Consider the following 15,830-nt stretch of genomic DNA (forward strand, 5'->3'; position numbering starts at 1 on the left):
AGTCTCTCAACCTGTGTAGGCATAGCTTACCCCCACGCAAACCCACGAAAACCCACTTACCGCTGCTTAACAGAAAAGAAAAAGGGGTTGACAGGACAGTGGTGAAAAATGGGGCACAAAGACGAAAAGACAGTAGGCCAAATAGCTAGGCATGTGCAGGAAGGGTATAGGAAAGGTCCATAGCTGCCCATTTCTAATACAGCAACAGCTGTGCATATACACTATATTTGCAGGTACATTTGGACCCTGAAACCCCTGAGAGAGGGGTGAGGACAACATATATTCATTGTGATGCCAATTAGACCAGATTACATGTGTCCAGTGGACACGTGTGCGAAATGGACAACTATGTATGGGGAAAAATTTTTTTGTGGAAACAGATTGCCCTTTTTTTTCAGGTGAGAGTGGGATATTGGGGAGGGGTAGTAGGTGTATTTGGGGAGGTAGGTTGGGTAGGTTAACAGACAAGACACACAAGACACATACAGGGCCGGTATATGACACATGTGGGGGTACACACCTTGGATGGGGAGGGGTGTTTGGAAGTCGCAGGCCCATAAGCCCCCAACTGGAAACAGTGGGACTGAGGTCCCCACCCATGGGCAGTCACCATTACACCTTCACGGCCCCAAAGGTGGCTGTGCTGGGGGCTGTGTTGGAGGGGCCGTCTCACCCTCTAATAGCACCACTCGGCCCTCAAGCTGGCATAGCCACTCTCGATACTCCAGATCAAGCTCCTTATGCGCCACGGCCTGGACCTGTTGATGGGTGACAGGTTCCCCTCCACACCCGCTTCAAGGGGGGGCAAGCCCGATCCCCTGCAGCAGTTCCACCAGAAGGTGGCGCAGGACCCACGAAGGAGGAGGTCCCAGGCTTGGCCCCAGATGTGCTGGTGCCTGGTGCTTGGCCAGCTGAGGTGGGACAGGTGGGTCTGCTGGGACCGGCCTTCCCATATGAGCTGTGTTGTCATGGGTTCATGACAGATATGGGTTAGTAACAGTCAACAGCATTCAGGATTAGTTATAACAGCATGCATAGGTATTCCCATTAACCCAACACACCAGATTTAACACAGTTGTAGAGCAAGCAGAACACACGCATATATGGAACAACAGTGGCCATTACAGGAGCATGCAGGTTTCATTGATGGCAACAGGCCACCAATATGGGTGTATTTTAACATGGCACATGCATAGAAACAAATGTGAATATTTATAAACCATTAGGGCATATGTCGCAACAAAAGTTTGGAGTGTACACATACCAACTGAGGAGTGTCATTGGGTTATTATGCACATATGGTAGGGGTGAGAGAGAGAGTTCAATTAACAACTAATATATCCTTGTAGTTTTCACAACATTCTTAGTCACTGCAGTGGTCTTTCCCTTACATGTATTATTACACTACACAATGGCCTTATATTGCACACTGGTATGTTTATAGATTATTATATATGTGACCTGTGTCTTACATACAGGCGTGACAGGCTGCAGGTGTTAATGCAACGTACGTTGAGAATTGCTGTCATGCACTTTGGGTGAGGTGCTAGAATGACAGGTTTGTTTCCATATACATTCTCTGACTATGTACACATTTGAATATCAGTTATATGCCATTGACAGCTGCCTACATTCTTGGAACATCACACTGGATTTTCAGGGGAACAGGGTACCAAGCTGGTGATATGGGCCATTTATCTGGACATGCTGTACAGATTGGAACAGTTGTGGGGTATGAATATGTATACAACTTACAATTTGAACATTCTAACAAATTCTGTACTGTTGCTGGGTGTAAGTATGCATACAGCTTTCTGTCTGAACATTGTATCAAAATCTGTACAGTTGTGGGGTATGATTATGCATACAACTTGTTAGCACTCCCAGGATTCAAACCCCTGCTGTGTGTGACAAAATAGTATAGCTAACATCACAGTACACTGTGCTATCAGTGAAACTGATGTAATGCCTTCGACTGCTTTCTATCTAAATCTTCCTAACTTGTACAATATAACTGACCTCTTGGCACTTCCAGCATTGTTATGCAGGACTTCATGCCCATTTTATCTGCATACCATGCTTAAGATACAACAGTACTATTTATAGTATGGAGCAGATTGCCAATATATGAGGGAAGAGTAAACCAAAGCAGTCCAGGGGTTATACCTTTATTCACAGACTACTACACATTTATTTCTACTGGTACAACACTTTCTAAGGCTCTTATATTTATTTATGACAGTACATGCAGACTGATTACTAACCTGCCTCTCGATGCAGCCTTTGCAGCCTAGCATCATGGGCTTGCTGGTTAGCAGCCCACTCTTCTGCAGCTGTCAAACAAATGCAGTGATATTTAGCCATAACTATCCATAGTATATACAAGCTAGGCAATTATTTACTACTTAGTAGAATGAGTACTTACTCAGCCTGGGGCACTGGGCATCTGCCAAGACTCCTGGATCCACGGTTCCAGTACATCCCCCCTCCACTGCTTCAGGTCAGCATGGTAGTGCCTGACCTGCTCACCAGTCCGGGGGATACCTGTGGCACTAGTGAGGTCATGGGAGAGACTGTCCCAGGCCTCCGTTTTATACTGTGAGCCCTGGTACTGGCCCTGCAGTAGTCTCTGATCATGGTGTTTTACCAGTAGCCATACCATGATTTTTGACTCCTGGATGCCTTTGCACTGCACTCTAAATCAAGTGCCTTCACCCACACCAGCCATTCTGCCTGCATTAGGAAGCTACAACCAGTTATGGGTAGTATTCCCTCCTGTGGTGTTTATATATAGCCATTTTCCCACACTTCCCCGTGATTGGCCAGTTTTGAAAAGGCTAAGCCATGGGCAGACCTCCTTACATGAGGTTGGCACTGCTTAAAGAGGTATAGCACTAGGCAGATTGAATTGGCTCCCCTACACATTGCTTACACTTACTAACTTGAGCTGTGCTGTGGTTAGCATTGCTTAATAGTTAATTAGCACTATATTTGCCATTTGGCATTGATTTTTTCTTCATTACAGGTTATATATGTGTTTGGTATCTGTGATTCCTGTGTACGTACACTGTATGGGGACCTGGGGGCTTCTACACTTTATTACAATAACACCATCCAACATCACACTGTACATAGATTCATTTCACATGTTTGGTTTGATTTTCCTGTGGTGAGAATTCATTTGCTGATACCTTATGCATGCTTGTTGCTGTGATGGTTTAGTGGTTAACTACTGTGACTATAGTATACAGGGTCCTGAGTTTGAGCCTTGCAGCAGCATTTTATTTTGTTGCTGGACAGAACATGGGCCATTGGATCCAGAGTGATTAAGTCACTTTAAAGCAGTTGTAAGCGGGTATGCATGCGTTTGCACAACGGTAAGCACTGCTAACTTCTGGTTACAGTTTCTTCATAGTTTTATAGTTTCATAGTATAGTACTAGGCTATCTGCCCTGGGGCATTTGTAAGCCTAGCCATAGTGATGTGGCTTTTGCCACCCCATGAAATGGTACAAAAATGTACATAATAAATCTAGAATACTGTGCCTCTGTCTATTAGTGACACAATGAAGGTCCCCTTATATAATAGAATTAGTTTACTGTGCCCATGTCTAGCAGTGACACAGATGTGACCTCTGGGGTAAACTTTTGATCTCCCATCCACTCATCAAGATTTCTCTTGAAGAGAATCAGTGAGGGGTTCTGCCTAATACGAACTGGGATCCTGTTCCAAAGCATGGGAAGCCTCTGGGTTATGAATCTATCCCTCCAGCATGTCCTATTCATACTTGTGCCGAGGTTTAAGTCTTTAGCTCTCGTGGTCCTGATGGCTTTGGATTTTTTGAGGTGGAGCATGTCCATCAAATCCTGATTGGACATGGCCTTGTACGTCAAGCAGAGATCACCTCTGAGCAGGCGGTATGCTACTGAATAGAGCTGAAGTTTCTTTAGTCTGGCGGAATAAGACATATGTTGGAGACCCTTGATCCTTTTGGTGAGGTACTTTTGTGGTCTCTCCAGCTGTTGCAAGTGCCGGGTGAGGTACATACCAAATGGGGCATTGTACTCAATCATAGGTCTGATGAGGGAGGAATATAGGGGTACAATGACATCCTTGGATCTGGACGTGAATCCCTTCATGATGAGGTATGCAAGGTAGAATGTTTTTCTAGCCACTTTGACAACGTGGGTGTCAAATGAGAGGTCGCTGTCTACTTGGGTCCCTAGGTCTCTGATTACTTTTTCCATACTCAGTGGGTTTCTGTCTATGTGATAATTTGTGGGTACTTTGTTTTTTCCAAAAGGGATGACTATACATTTTTTGGCATTTAGTTTAAGGCCGTGACTACGGCACCAGTTGTCCGTTTCAGTGAGGCCTTTTTGTAGGATGTGTGTATCTGCTGGTGTATCGACTATGGCACCTAGTTTGCAGTCATCTGCGAACTTTGTCAGCCACAGCCCTCCCATGTTTGCTTTAACATCTGAGAAATAAATGCCGAACAAGAGGGGTCCCAGGACAGATCCCTGTGGGACACCACTTGTGACTGGCTTTGAGTCTGACATTGCTCCAGCAATTTTAACTTTATGGGTTCTGTCCTTTAGCCAGTTTGCAACCCATCTATTGACATAAGGGTTTACTTTTAAGCTGTTTAGCTTATCTATGATGCCTGAGTGGGGTATTGTGTTGAAGGCCTTAGCCAAGTCCAGGTATGCTGTATGGACTGTTTTACCCTCATCAATGGCTCTAGTGACTGTTTCAAAAAAGTCAACCAGGTTTAAAAGGCAGGATCTGCCCTTCACAAAGCCGAACTGGGTGGGGTCAAGTGTCTGTAGGTCCCCTATGTCTCTGTTTATGAGTTCCATAATGATTCTTTCCATAGCTTTGCATACCAGGCTAGTTAGGCTTATGGGGCGGTAGTTTCCAGGGTCTGTAGAGGCACCCCCCCTTGTGGAGTGGGACCACTGTTGCTGTATGCCAGTGTACAGGTACATATCCCGAAGTAAGGCTAAGGTTAAATAGCATTTTTATGTGTGGGTTTAGCTCCTCTTGGAGTTCACGTAACACGCACCCCGGGATACCATCAGGTCCCATTGATGCTGTGTTTTTTGCTTTGTTTAGGGCGGTTCTCACTTGGACATCTGAGATGACAGGGAGATTACATTCAGCTGGGATAAGTATTTCTTCTTTTGGGGGTGAAGGAGGCGAGAAATTTGCACTGAACCTGTCAGCAAGAATGTTAGCAATATCTGTGGGTTCAGTGTATTTTTTGTTGTTGTGAACCAACTCTGAGCATATCTGAGGGTTTCCACCCAGGTTTCTAACATAGCTGAAGAAGGCTTTGTGGTTATCTTTAGTGTCCTTAGCGATTTTTCTCTCAAAGTTTGCCTTGGATATTTTTATGAGAGAACGTAGTTTTCTGCTAATGTTGATCAGAGACGTCTTCCCTTCGTGGGATTTCGCTCTGACGTGCAGTAGCTTCCTTCTTTTGTTATACAATTTGTTTTTGGCTGAGGTCCACCAGACAGTTCGCTTACATTTGGTGGAGAGGGACTTGGATTTGTTTGGGATTGCATGATCCATGCATTCTTGGATATGTCCATAGAAAGCATTTGTGAGGGATTCGGCATTGCGGGATGTGGTATCCACTGGCACAGTGGGCTTAAAGGATACCATCTCCGTCTTAAGAAGAGTGAAGTCTGCTTTTGAGAAGTTTTTCACTGTGGTCTTTTGTGCTGGGGGTGCAGGTGGGATATGTATATCCAGGATGATTAGTTTGTGGTCAGATCTCACTAGTCAGGGGTATACTTCCGGTGTGGAGCATTTTGTCCCCATATTTGTGATGATCAGGTCTAGTATATTATCTCCCCTAGTGGGAGAGGTGACTAGTTGTTCCAGTGCATTTGAATTTATGAATTCCAGGAACCTTTGGGCTAGGGTATTAGGGCTAGAATAATGTACCCAATCTATGTTTGGGTAGTTGAAGTCTCCCAGTATGATGGTATTTTGTGATACATTTATATCCTCCAATGTCTTCAGGAAGGCTGAGTGGGGTTCTTGAGATTGGGAGGGTGGTCTGTAACATGCTACCAGTTGTATAGCAGTTTTGCCTATGGTTAGTTGCACCTGTATGGTCTCTGATGCTTCATGTGTTGCTACTAACCTGGAGGTGTGGATGTCCTTGATGAATATGGACACTCCCCCTCCCTTTGTGGTTCGGCCCGGGTTTTGGGGCCGAAAAGCATGATACGAGGTATAGTCTGGTAGCACTGGGGTGCTCTCAGGAGCCTTGAACCAGGTTTCAGTTACTGCACAGATGTCAATGTTCTCCATGCTGAGGAGTGCATCAAGTGCCTGCATCTTGAGATTTAGACTTCTGGCGTTGAGCAGCATTACCCTTAGTTTTTTTCCATTTTTGTTTTCTAAGGAGGTGGGTTTGTCTTTTGAGACTTGCCTAAAAAAGGCACTATGGGGGTGGCAAGAGCCTTAGCCAATATCCGGAAGCCCAGTGGTGACAGGTGTAAGCCATCCCTTGCGAAGCAGCGTGGCTTGTCCAACATATCATCCCAGGCAGACAGACATTGGATCCCCTTGGAATGACACCAGTACTCGAGCCAATTGTTAAAGCTGATCATCTTGTCTTTGTATTGTGGTATTATTCTTGGTGAGGGCAAGATGCTGCTCAGGGTCAGGGTCATACCAGCCTGGGCTACATAATCGGAGAGCTCCTCTATGTCTCTTTTCATGTAGTCCAGGGAGGTAAGTCTCAGGTCATTCACATCAGCATGGACAATGACGGAGTCATATCTGTACTTGCTTTGGAGTGACCTGAGTCCGTGTGTTATGTGGCGGATCCTAGCCCCCGATAGACAGCTCACAGTCACCTTCTCCTTGTTCAGCCTGGTCAGTGGGACATCAGTGTGTCTGACTATGGAGTCACCTATTACTAGTGTATCAGGCAAGGTGTTTGGCCTTAAGGGCTGAGATTGGTCGACACACTTATTTATTGAAGTATGTGTTGCATGTGTTTTGTTTTGAGGTGGTGGATCTTTGGATGTCTGCTTTGGGAGCCTCTGTTGTTTTTTATTAGAGCCTCCGAGTATGTCTTTGTGTTTTTATGTGTTTGGTTTGCAGTTGTGGTAGGTCTATGTGGGACTGGGATTGTTGTGTGTGTGGTTGCCACTCAGTTAGCTTCTACTTTGCTTACTTTGTATAGGCAATGCTTACCCCCATGCAAATGCACTTATACAAGCTTACTACTGCTTATTTGTGCTTAAACCTGCTTATTAGTGCCTTATTCATTATGACGATGACACTTCACATGTGCATTTCATGCAGTGCTCCACTTCACATTTAAACGTTATTATGTAGGTTATACAGCAAAAAGATGTTAAAATATGTTCATATACAGTTTTCACATGGACAAGGATATGTGCTGCAGTGGGACTCAAACTGGGAATACCTAATTCATTAGGTGGATGCTCTAACCACTACACTATTGCTGTACTGTTTCACTTGCCTATATATTCCTTGTTATCCTCTTCAGCTGCTTTAACTGTAGTTAAACAATGGGCAAACCTGTGAACCTATGGGTTAGCTGTACGCTGGATCTTAAAAACAATAAATACAAGGGTTTCTTCATTTTATTTCAATGTACTGTTGCTGTTAAACACATGGGGACTATTGGAGGGGATATGCAGACACCTATGAGTGGTCTCGCTCATTTATTTTCACTTTCTTCTGTTCTACTTTGCAGGGGTGTGTTTATTCTGAGAGCTCTGCTCTCAGACAACCCCCCCTGCACTCATCCACACTCAGTGTAGGATTTGGAGCTCAGGCAGCACACCTTCATTAATATGCATGGAGCACTGCTGTCCTCCTTTTAACTGCCGCTTATGTGCAGGACTAGTTTACTCCTGCACAGCAGATTAATAAATCCGGGGGAGTTTGTTTCTTGCAAATTCTGCCTTCTGGGTTATTAGTATTTTCTCAGTTTTTGGTTCTTGTTTGTTGCTGGTTGTTAATATGGCAGAAAACAGTCCACAGATGAATATAAGGCATGTCTTATGAACAGAGTTTGATCAATTGCAAACTTCTGTTAATAACTTAACTTTGCTAAAACAGCAACTGACTCAACATTAGCAAAACACAGTAAACGGTAGCTTGCAGAATGGCTCAGGAGAGCTGAAGTCACATATGCAACCTTCCAATTCACCTTTTGATGGTGTTCCAGCTGGGCAGGAACATTTTCAAGCTCAGACTGCAGGAAGATACAATGTGTCTAATTCATCTGGAACTGCAAATGTTACAAACAACTCGAGGCTGGAACAGTGGCTTAATTCAGTAAAGCATTCAACTCCAGGGGGTGTGGCCCACCAAACAGCTATTGAAGGTAATTTAACACTGTATCATGAACTTTTAACCAGATATTGTGAACTTTTTCATGAAAATGTGTATTTTAGAGAATGCATTAAGCACAGGCAAGTCCCAAAGGGCCTGCGGTACTGGAAGTACCCTACTGGTTTAGTGGAGAAATCATCATTACATAAAGATTTACTCAGTATGTATGACAGACATGGCTGTGAGCTAATGGAACTGTTGGCTCATTATAATTCTAAAGAAATGGATGAGCTGTATTCAACAATTAAGACCACAGATGGAACTATTATTCAAGATAATGCTTTTCATCAATTTAAAGGGCAGTATGACAGAATTTTTTCTGAACTAGACAATATGAGCAAAGCCATAAACCAATGGAAAAAACGTAAGTTGGAAAGGGACAGACTAGATTATTTAAATGATAAAGCATACCCAGTCCACTCAAAGGGCAACAAAGGACAGTTTTTTTTTTTCTCTGACAATCAGAATACTGACTGTGGAGATTAAAATAGCCAGGTTTTCACTAATCAGCAGGCCCCTTTGGACCAGGCTGAGGTGTGACGATCGGAATGAATCCGGAACAAGAGGGTGAATTACAACTATAGGTCTGTGAATTATCCACCGAACCAACAACAGAGGAGGATATCCCAGTCCTTGGACAGGAACCAGAAAAACTGGTAGGTGACTTATGTGCATCTAAGTCTTTGTCTATTATAAAAAACTGTACTGGGGATTTCATTGTGTATACCTTTAGCAGCTACAATATAACTCAGGCTCATGCAGACTTGTTCAGTAAAGGCCTGACATTTATACCTATGAAAAGAGCTATGTGTCCAAAACTTTAATAAACTTGAAATTATATGTCAGAAAGCTGAACTTGTCTGTTTATTTTAACAACAGTTATTCTGTACCAACAAATTTATGCATCCCAACGCTTTCACCCTGACTTGCATCTTATGTTAAAAATGGTATACATGCATTTGATTGGCTGGTGGATGATCAATCGGGTATTGTCGAAAGCAGTGTGGCAAAATCTCAAAAAAAGTGATTGCAAGAGTTGCGAATCGCACAATATCACCCCCTTTTTGACCCATGTTAGCACTCATTTAGGTGGTAGAGTGGTCGGAAATGTCAAATTCAGTGTTGTTTACAACATTCCAACCATTCGGCATTACGAGATCCACGCATAAATGTCGGTGTTATACCTGATTGAGCAATGTGCATTCGATCAAATGAATGTAAACCATTAAAAACCTTTGAGGATGCATGTGAACTGGATTTGAGACATTTGCTTGAAAATAATACCCTTCCTATTTCCTTTAACATCTGTGCAACATAATCTAATGGATGACATTAAAAAAATCAAGCTCTCTTCGATTTATGCAGCCTGATAAAGGAGGGGGTATCATCATTATGGACCGAGTAGACTATAACCACTGCATGCTCCAACTGTTATATGAGGATTCTTATGTTGAGGCATCCCTGAACGAAGTCAATACTTCATACAACAGAGTAGATTGTTTTTTATATGATATGTTAGCTCAGGGTTAGGTGCCTGTGGAACAATATAATTATGTTTGTAATACAGCTCCTAAGTTAGCCACAATTTTTGGTGTGCCAAAATTACATAAAGACTTATATACTCCACCCCTTCGACCCACTGTTGATGATACTTCCTCAGACGTATTATATAACAAAATTTATTGATGAACAACTAAAATATTACTTGGTTCCTGTTAAACATCTCTGTCAGGATTCTTGGAATTTTTTGGTGAAATGTAATGATTTACAACAATTCAAAGAGTTTTTTTTTCTGACAATTGATGTAAAAGATGTATTTACCTGCATCCCCCACAATATTGGTATAGAATGGTTTATTGAATATTTCACTGACTATGTACATGTTGAACAGGATAAGATAAATACAATTTCACATTTACTTGAAATGGTTTTATACATCAGCTTTTTGTATTATGATGGCCAGTATTTTAAACAAGTGTCAGGTGTAGCCATGGGCTCACCTTGTGGGCCGTTATATGCAAATGTGGTGATGTTAGTATGAGAATTATGTTATTTTTTTTAATAGTGACTTTTTCAAGTATGTTAGGATGTATGTCTGTGTTTTAGATGATTTGTTTATTGCTTGAGACGGGCCTGTTGATTTAATACCAGACTTAGTGCAATCTTTAAATACTACAACTGAGTTTTTGAAGTTTGCTGGTTTAAAAGCCTGTGTTTTTAGGAAAAAAACATTTTCAAATAAATATTTGCATTTTACAAGTAACCATCCATACCATGTCAAAAAATCTGTTATAAAGGGACAGATGGTACGGACCACCAGAATGGTAACTGATATGCTTGACTTCTTAAATGAAGTATACTTTATAGACAACATGGTTATGAATAGGGATTACCCGCTGTAGATGGTTAACAATATAAAATTTGAGATCATTAAGAAGAGACTATCAGGCCAGTACATTCCTTTATTACAAAACCATCATGCCAGTTCATTTGGTGAATCTTATGGAGAAGTTTCTTCTTCTACAAATGGTATCCAAAATGAAACTATAGGAATAATGGCATCAGGCAATAGGGTGACACCTTTTCCACAATGAGAAAGTGGTATGCAACAAGCAAAAAATACAAAAAATATATTTATTTCTACATTCAATGCCCATAGTAAAAATATAATGAATATTATTCATAAAAATTTGGCATTTATTTGAACAGATAAACAGCTAATGGAAAAAAATAGTAATTTTCCTGATTTTGTATTTGGGTGGGATAGCAACCTTAAAGACTGGTGTAACAGTTTATCCCTTTTACATATGCAACCTGTGCAGAAAATGACAGAGTGTGGAATGTGTTCACAGTGCAAGTTTATTTCTGAAATGCAACCAGGTGCACTTGGATTCCAAGTGTATTATAGTTTCTGTTCACTTTTCTTGCCGAACAACAGGACTGGTTTATGCTGCAAAATGCAGCTCTTGTCCTGTATATTATGTGGGAAAGACTGAATGAGAATATAAACAATGGGTGTATGAACACATTTATGATATGCATACATATAAAGAGACCAGTGTTTTAGTTAACCACTTAAAGGAATTCCCAAGCCATAGTTTTAAATTTGTCATACTGGAACAGTTACAAAAAAACCCCAAGTGGACCATGGGATATTTGTTTTAGAACAGAGAGTTGTGGTGGATTTTACACTTGAATGCATCTGCTTATCCAGGGTTAAATGATGCAGTGTCTATTTCTTTTGAGTTAAAATTAAAAACTTTTGATAGATAGTTATATATAAATATTTATATAAATGTTTTTAAAAAATGTATTGTTAAAAGTATTTCATTTTAATATGTTGTTGTTTTATAATGCTATGTCTTTAAGACTCAAGTGGTTGGGTTGAGCTTTAGAAGAGTTTGTCACATGATTTTTGAATGTCTGAAGAAGGCTGCTATTTTCTAGCCGAAAGTGCTTAATGGAATAAAGTTTTAAAAGGTGTGTTTTAAAACAGTGTGTTTATTGCGAATTCTGCCTTCTGGATTATTACTATTTTTTCAGCTTCCTGTCTGCACCAACTCCCATGGGGGGACAAGCCCCATCCCTGAAGGTGGTGCAGGACCAGTAGAGGAGGCAGATCCAGGTTGGGTCCCAGATCTGCTGGGGCCCGGTGCCATGGCCAGATGAGGCAGGACAGGCTGATCCGCTGGGATCTGCCTTTTGACATGTGTTACAGTATTTAGGTTTTACAAATTATGTTGGTTAGTCATGAACAATACATTTCAAGATTAGTTATAACAGCATGCATGGGTGTTCCAATTAACTCCATAAAACAGATATGGAACAGTTGCATAGCAAACAGAACACATAAAGGAATGGAACAACAGTATGCATCATAACAGAATGCCAGTAACATTGACGGCAACAGGCCACCAACAATGTTATTTGAACAAGGTATGTTAACATGTAAGCAATCAAATATAAGAACGATAATATAACACAAGTCCCAACATTAGGCTTGGAGTAAAACATACCCATAGCATATGAATTATTGTGTTGATCTGGATGAGGGGTGGGGGGAGAGACAAAAAGTCTATTAACATCTGTTTTTGCTTCTGTTTTACATAGCAATACTACTCAGTACTCTATGGGTCTGCCCCCACTTTACATCTACCCATAGCTTCTGTCACACAAACATACATATTAAACTGTCTGCCTGGAATGGTATGTGGGAAACTGTGACAACTCTGGGTACATGTCTAGAGGAGACTCGTACATGTCAAGGGTACATATCTGGCACAGGAGGGGTACCCTGACCTGCTGTTATGTGAGTGTGCTACTGGCATATATCAACTGGTTTCCTTTCTGTGTCTAGGATTATTTGCAGCAGTGACCACTAGCTCTGACAGGGTGACACTTGTGAGACATGTATAGGGAATATACCTCTCAACCTCTTAGAGCATGACATCTGGATAAAGCCATCCATGACAGTGAGACAAAGGGCCATAAATATGGACAATTTTTAGGCATTACTCTTACAAACTTAGAAGGCTGATAGCATAACAGGTTTTGCATTTGCATGGCTTTTTTGAAGGATATGACATTTGACATTTACATGTCTATCATTATTTTCTAACTTCAGTCTATAATGATTTGTCACTGATTTGCCATGACACCACTACTTTATGTAAAACAGACCAAAACTCTGAGACAAATATCTGAACATTCAGTGAATATCTGTACAGTTGAGTGGCATGATTCGAGAAGAGTGCATATTATATGTACCTATCCTGCTATCATTTGCAGGCATGTGGTGTGACAATTGAACAGTTGTATGCAGTTTATTAGTATTTCCTTCATACAGCTACTTGCAACATTTCCTCACCTGTAAAACTGTGGAGAAATTTAGGTCAACACTACCTGACTGTTTTTACATTTATTCCTTATTCCTTGTATGTAGATTTGCACACATCTTAGTACCACTCCCTGGATTCGAACCATGTCTGGGTGTGCAAAATTAACAACTAAGCTATTCCTCATCATAATGAGCTACTTGGGAATTACTGTTTTTGTTTCCCTGGTTTCTGCCTCATAGCCTCTTAAATAGACAGTCTCAACTTGAAATGCTGTGATTCATGCATTACATATAATTATTGTCCTGTGCATTAATCCTTTGGATTACTACAGTCTGGAATGCAAAGAAGCAAAGGTTAACACAAAGCAATGCTGCATGGAACACAGTTTTATACTTTACACATTACTATTCAGAGTTCAGAGATTAGTGCATTATATATGCCTACAACAACTTACCAGAATAAGCACAACAGTTTTTTTGTAAAGGATCTTTATTTCACATCGATATTAGTCAGTCAAACTTTTATATTTATTCAGTTCACACAGTAAGAGTATACCTATTAGCAAACTACCTACTTAGCTATTTGGACTATATACTACAAAATAGATTTGTACTCACCAGCCTGTCAGTGCGGCCTCAGCAGTCTGTCACCATGGGCTTCAATGATCACAGCTCTCTCTGCTGTAGCTGTAGGAGAGAAAAACACACATTATGCATATCTGTCTATCACATTCTCTGGCTAATATTTACTACAGACTACTTGATAGTGATACTTACACATTACCAGAGCATTCTGGGCCCATCCATCTTGGATCCACTGGTCCAAAAAATCCCTCTTCCTCTGTTTAGGTCAGTATAGTGGTGCCATACCTGCTCACCAGCCCAGGGGATGCCAGTAGCACTCATGAGGTCACATGAGTGGTGGTCCCAGGCCTCTGCTTTGTATTGGGAGCCCTGGTACTGGCCCTGCAGCAATCTTTCTTCATGGATTTTTACTAGGAGTCCAGCCATGACCCTGGACTCCCAAATGTTCCAGCATTGCACCTGGCAGCAGACTCCTTCTACAACGCCAGCCATTATATCTGCACAGATGAACTATAACAGATTATGGCTGTATTCCCACATGCCCCATTTAAATAGTGCTATACCCCCACCCTTTGCTGTCATTGGAGCATTTTGAAAAGGTTAAGCTCCGCTAAGCAGTGCCCAAATCTGCTAAACCGGTTTTAACATTACTTAAAGGAAAAGTGGTTGAGCACTGTTTAACTGTGTGAATATCCACTTAGCTGAGCTACCTGCTGCTTAACAATCATGCCTTAGCAATGGTTACACTTGCTAAGCATTGCTGAGCATTGCTAACCATTGTTCATTTTTAATTTTTTTTGATATAGCAGAGGAGTGCTTTCATTTATTAAGTGTATATCATACACTTTACATGACATCCCTCTATGTACTTTCCTTACATTGGCAAGGGGTGTGACTTTACTATATGCAGCACTTGTGTGTACATAGGCAGTTTCACATGTTATATACAGTCACATGTACATTGTACACCAGCTACACTACCCTAGTTGGCAAAAACAGTTGCTACATAATTTAAGTTTACAAAAATAATTTTAACACTACTTTCCCATAGAAAAATACATTGCCTGTTTTGGTACTCAAACTGTGAACACCTGCACATAAAGCCGTGACACAAACCACACTTCCTTTGCTTGGCCTGTATATTTGCATTTATCTCCTATGGGATGTTTAAGCTATGGTAAGTGGAGGGCCATAATGCACACAACCGCTTAGCTACAGTTAAACATTCCTTAGCCTAGAAAAAAGTATATATTATTATTATTATATTATTATTTTATATAAGTGAGTCTTGTGGTGTTCTGATAAGTCATTGAAGACTGCAATCATGAAATAATGGCATTCATTTGGCTTTCAGGTTTCGATCCTTCTTTGACTCCTGTGAGGGCAATTTTTCAGATGTGTCCCTATTTTGTTGTCCCCTCCATTATTTGTGTCTTTGTCCACATGCACTGATGTCAGGGAATATTGGCATACATTTGCTTTCAGGTGTCTACCCTTCAGTAACTCGTGCTAATGCATGACCTGTTTTCTATCAACTTTCTAAATTTAGTAGGCAATATGTGTGTTTTGTCCCTTTTGAGGGATTTATCCCCCATTATTTGTGCATTTGCTCACATTTCCTGCTTTAGCAGGTTGTGGAGGTGTCATACGGCACTTTGGCAATGCAGGGAGTGTGTCACAGAACCTGTCACACACACACTGCATTTCTTTCTTGATGCCATGTTTAATTCAGTGTCCACAGACACTGAAATGATCATTTATTTCATTTCAGTGTTCGTGGACACTAAAATACTGGCATAATATTAGAGTACTTCTCTAATATTATGCCACATCAATTTAGAAAGCGCCATATGGCACTTTCTGAGTGCAGGGGGCATGTTCAATGTCCGTGCACTACTTGAAAATACCCCCTGCTCTCATTCATGGTTCATGTCCGTATAAGTTGAACAGCAGCGCACCTTCATGAATATGCAAGGTGTGCTGCTGCACTTTAGGGATACGATCCTCTCCT

The sequence above is a fragment of the Protopterus annectens genome, chromosome 1.part0 (genome assembly GCF_019279795.1).
Source record: "Protopterus annectens isolate FY-2018-M chromosome 1.part0, PAN1.0, whole genome shotgun sequence".
Lineage (NCBI taxonomy): Eukaryota > Metazoa > Chordata > Ceratodontiformes > Protopteridae > Protopterus > Protopterus annectens.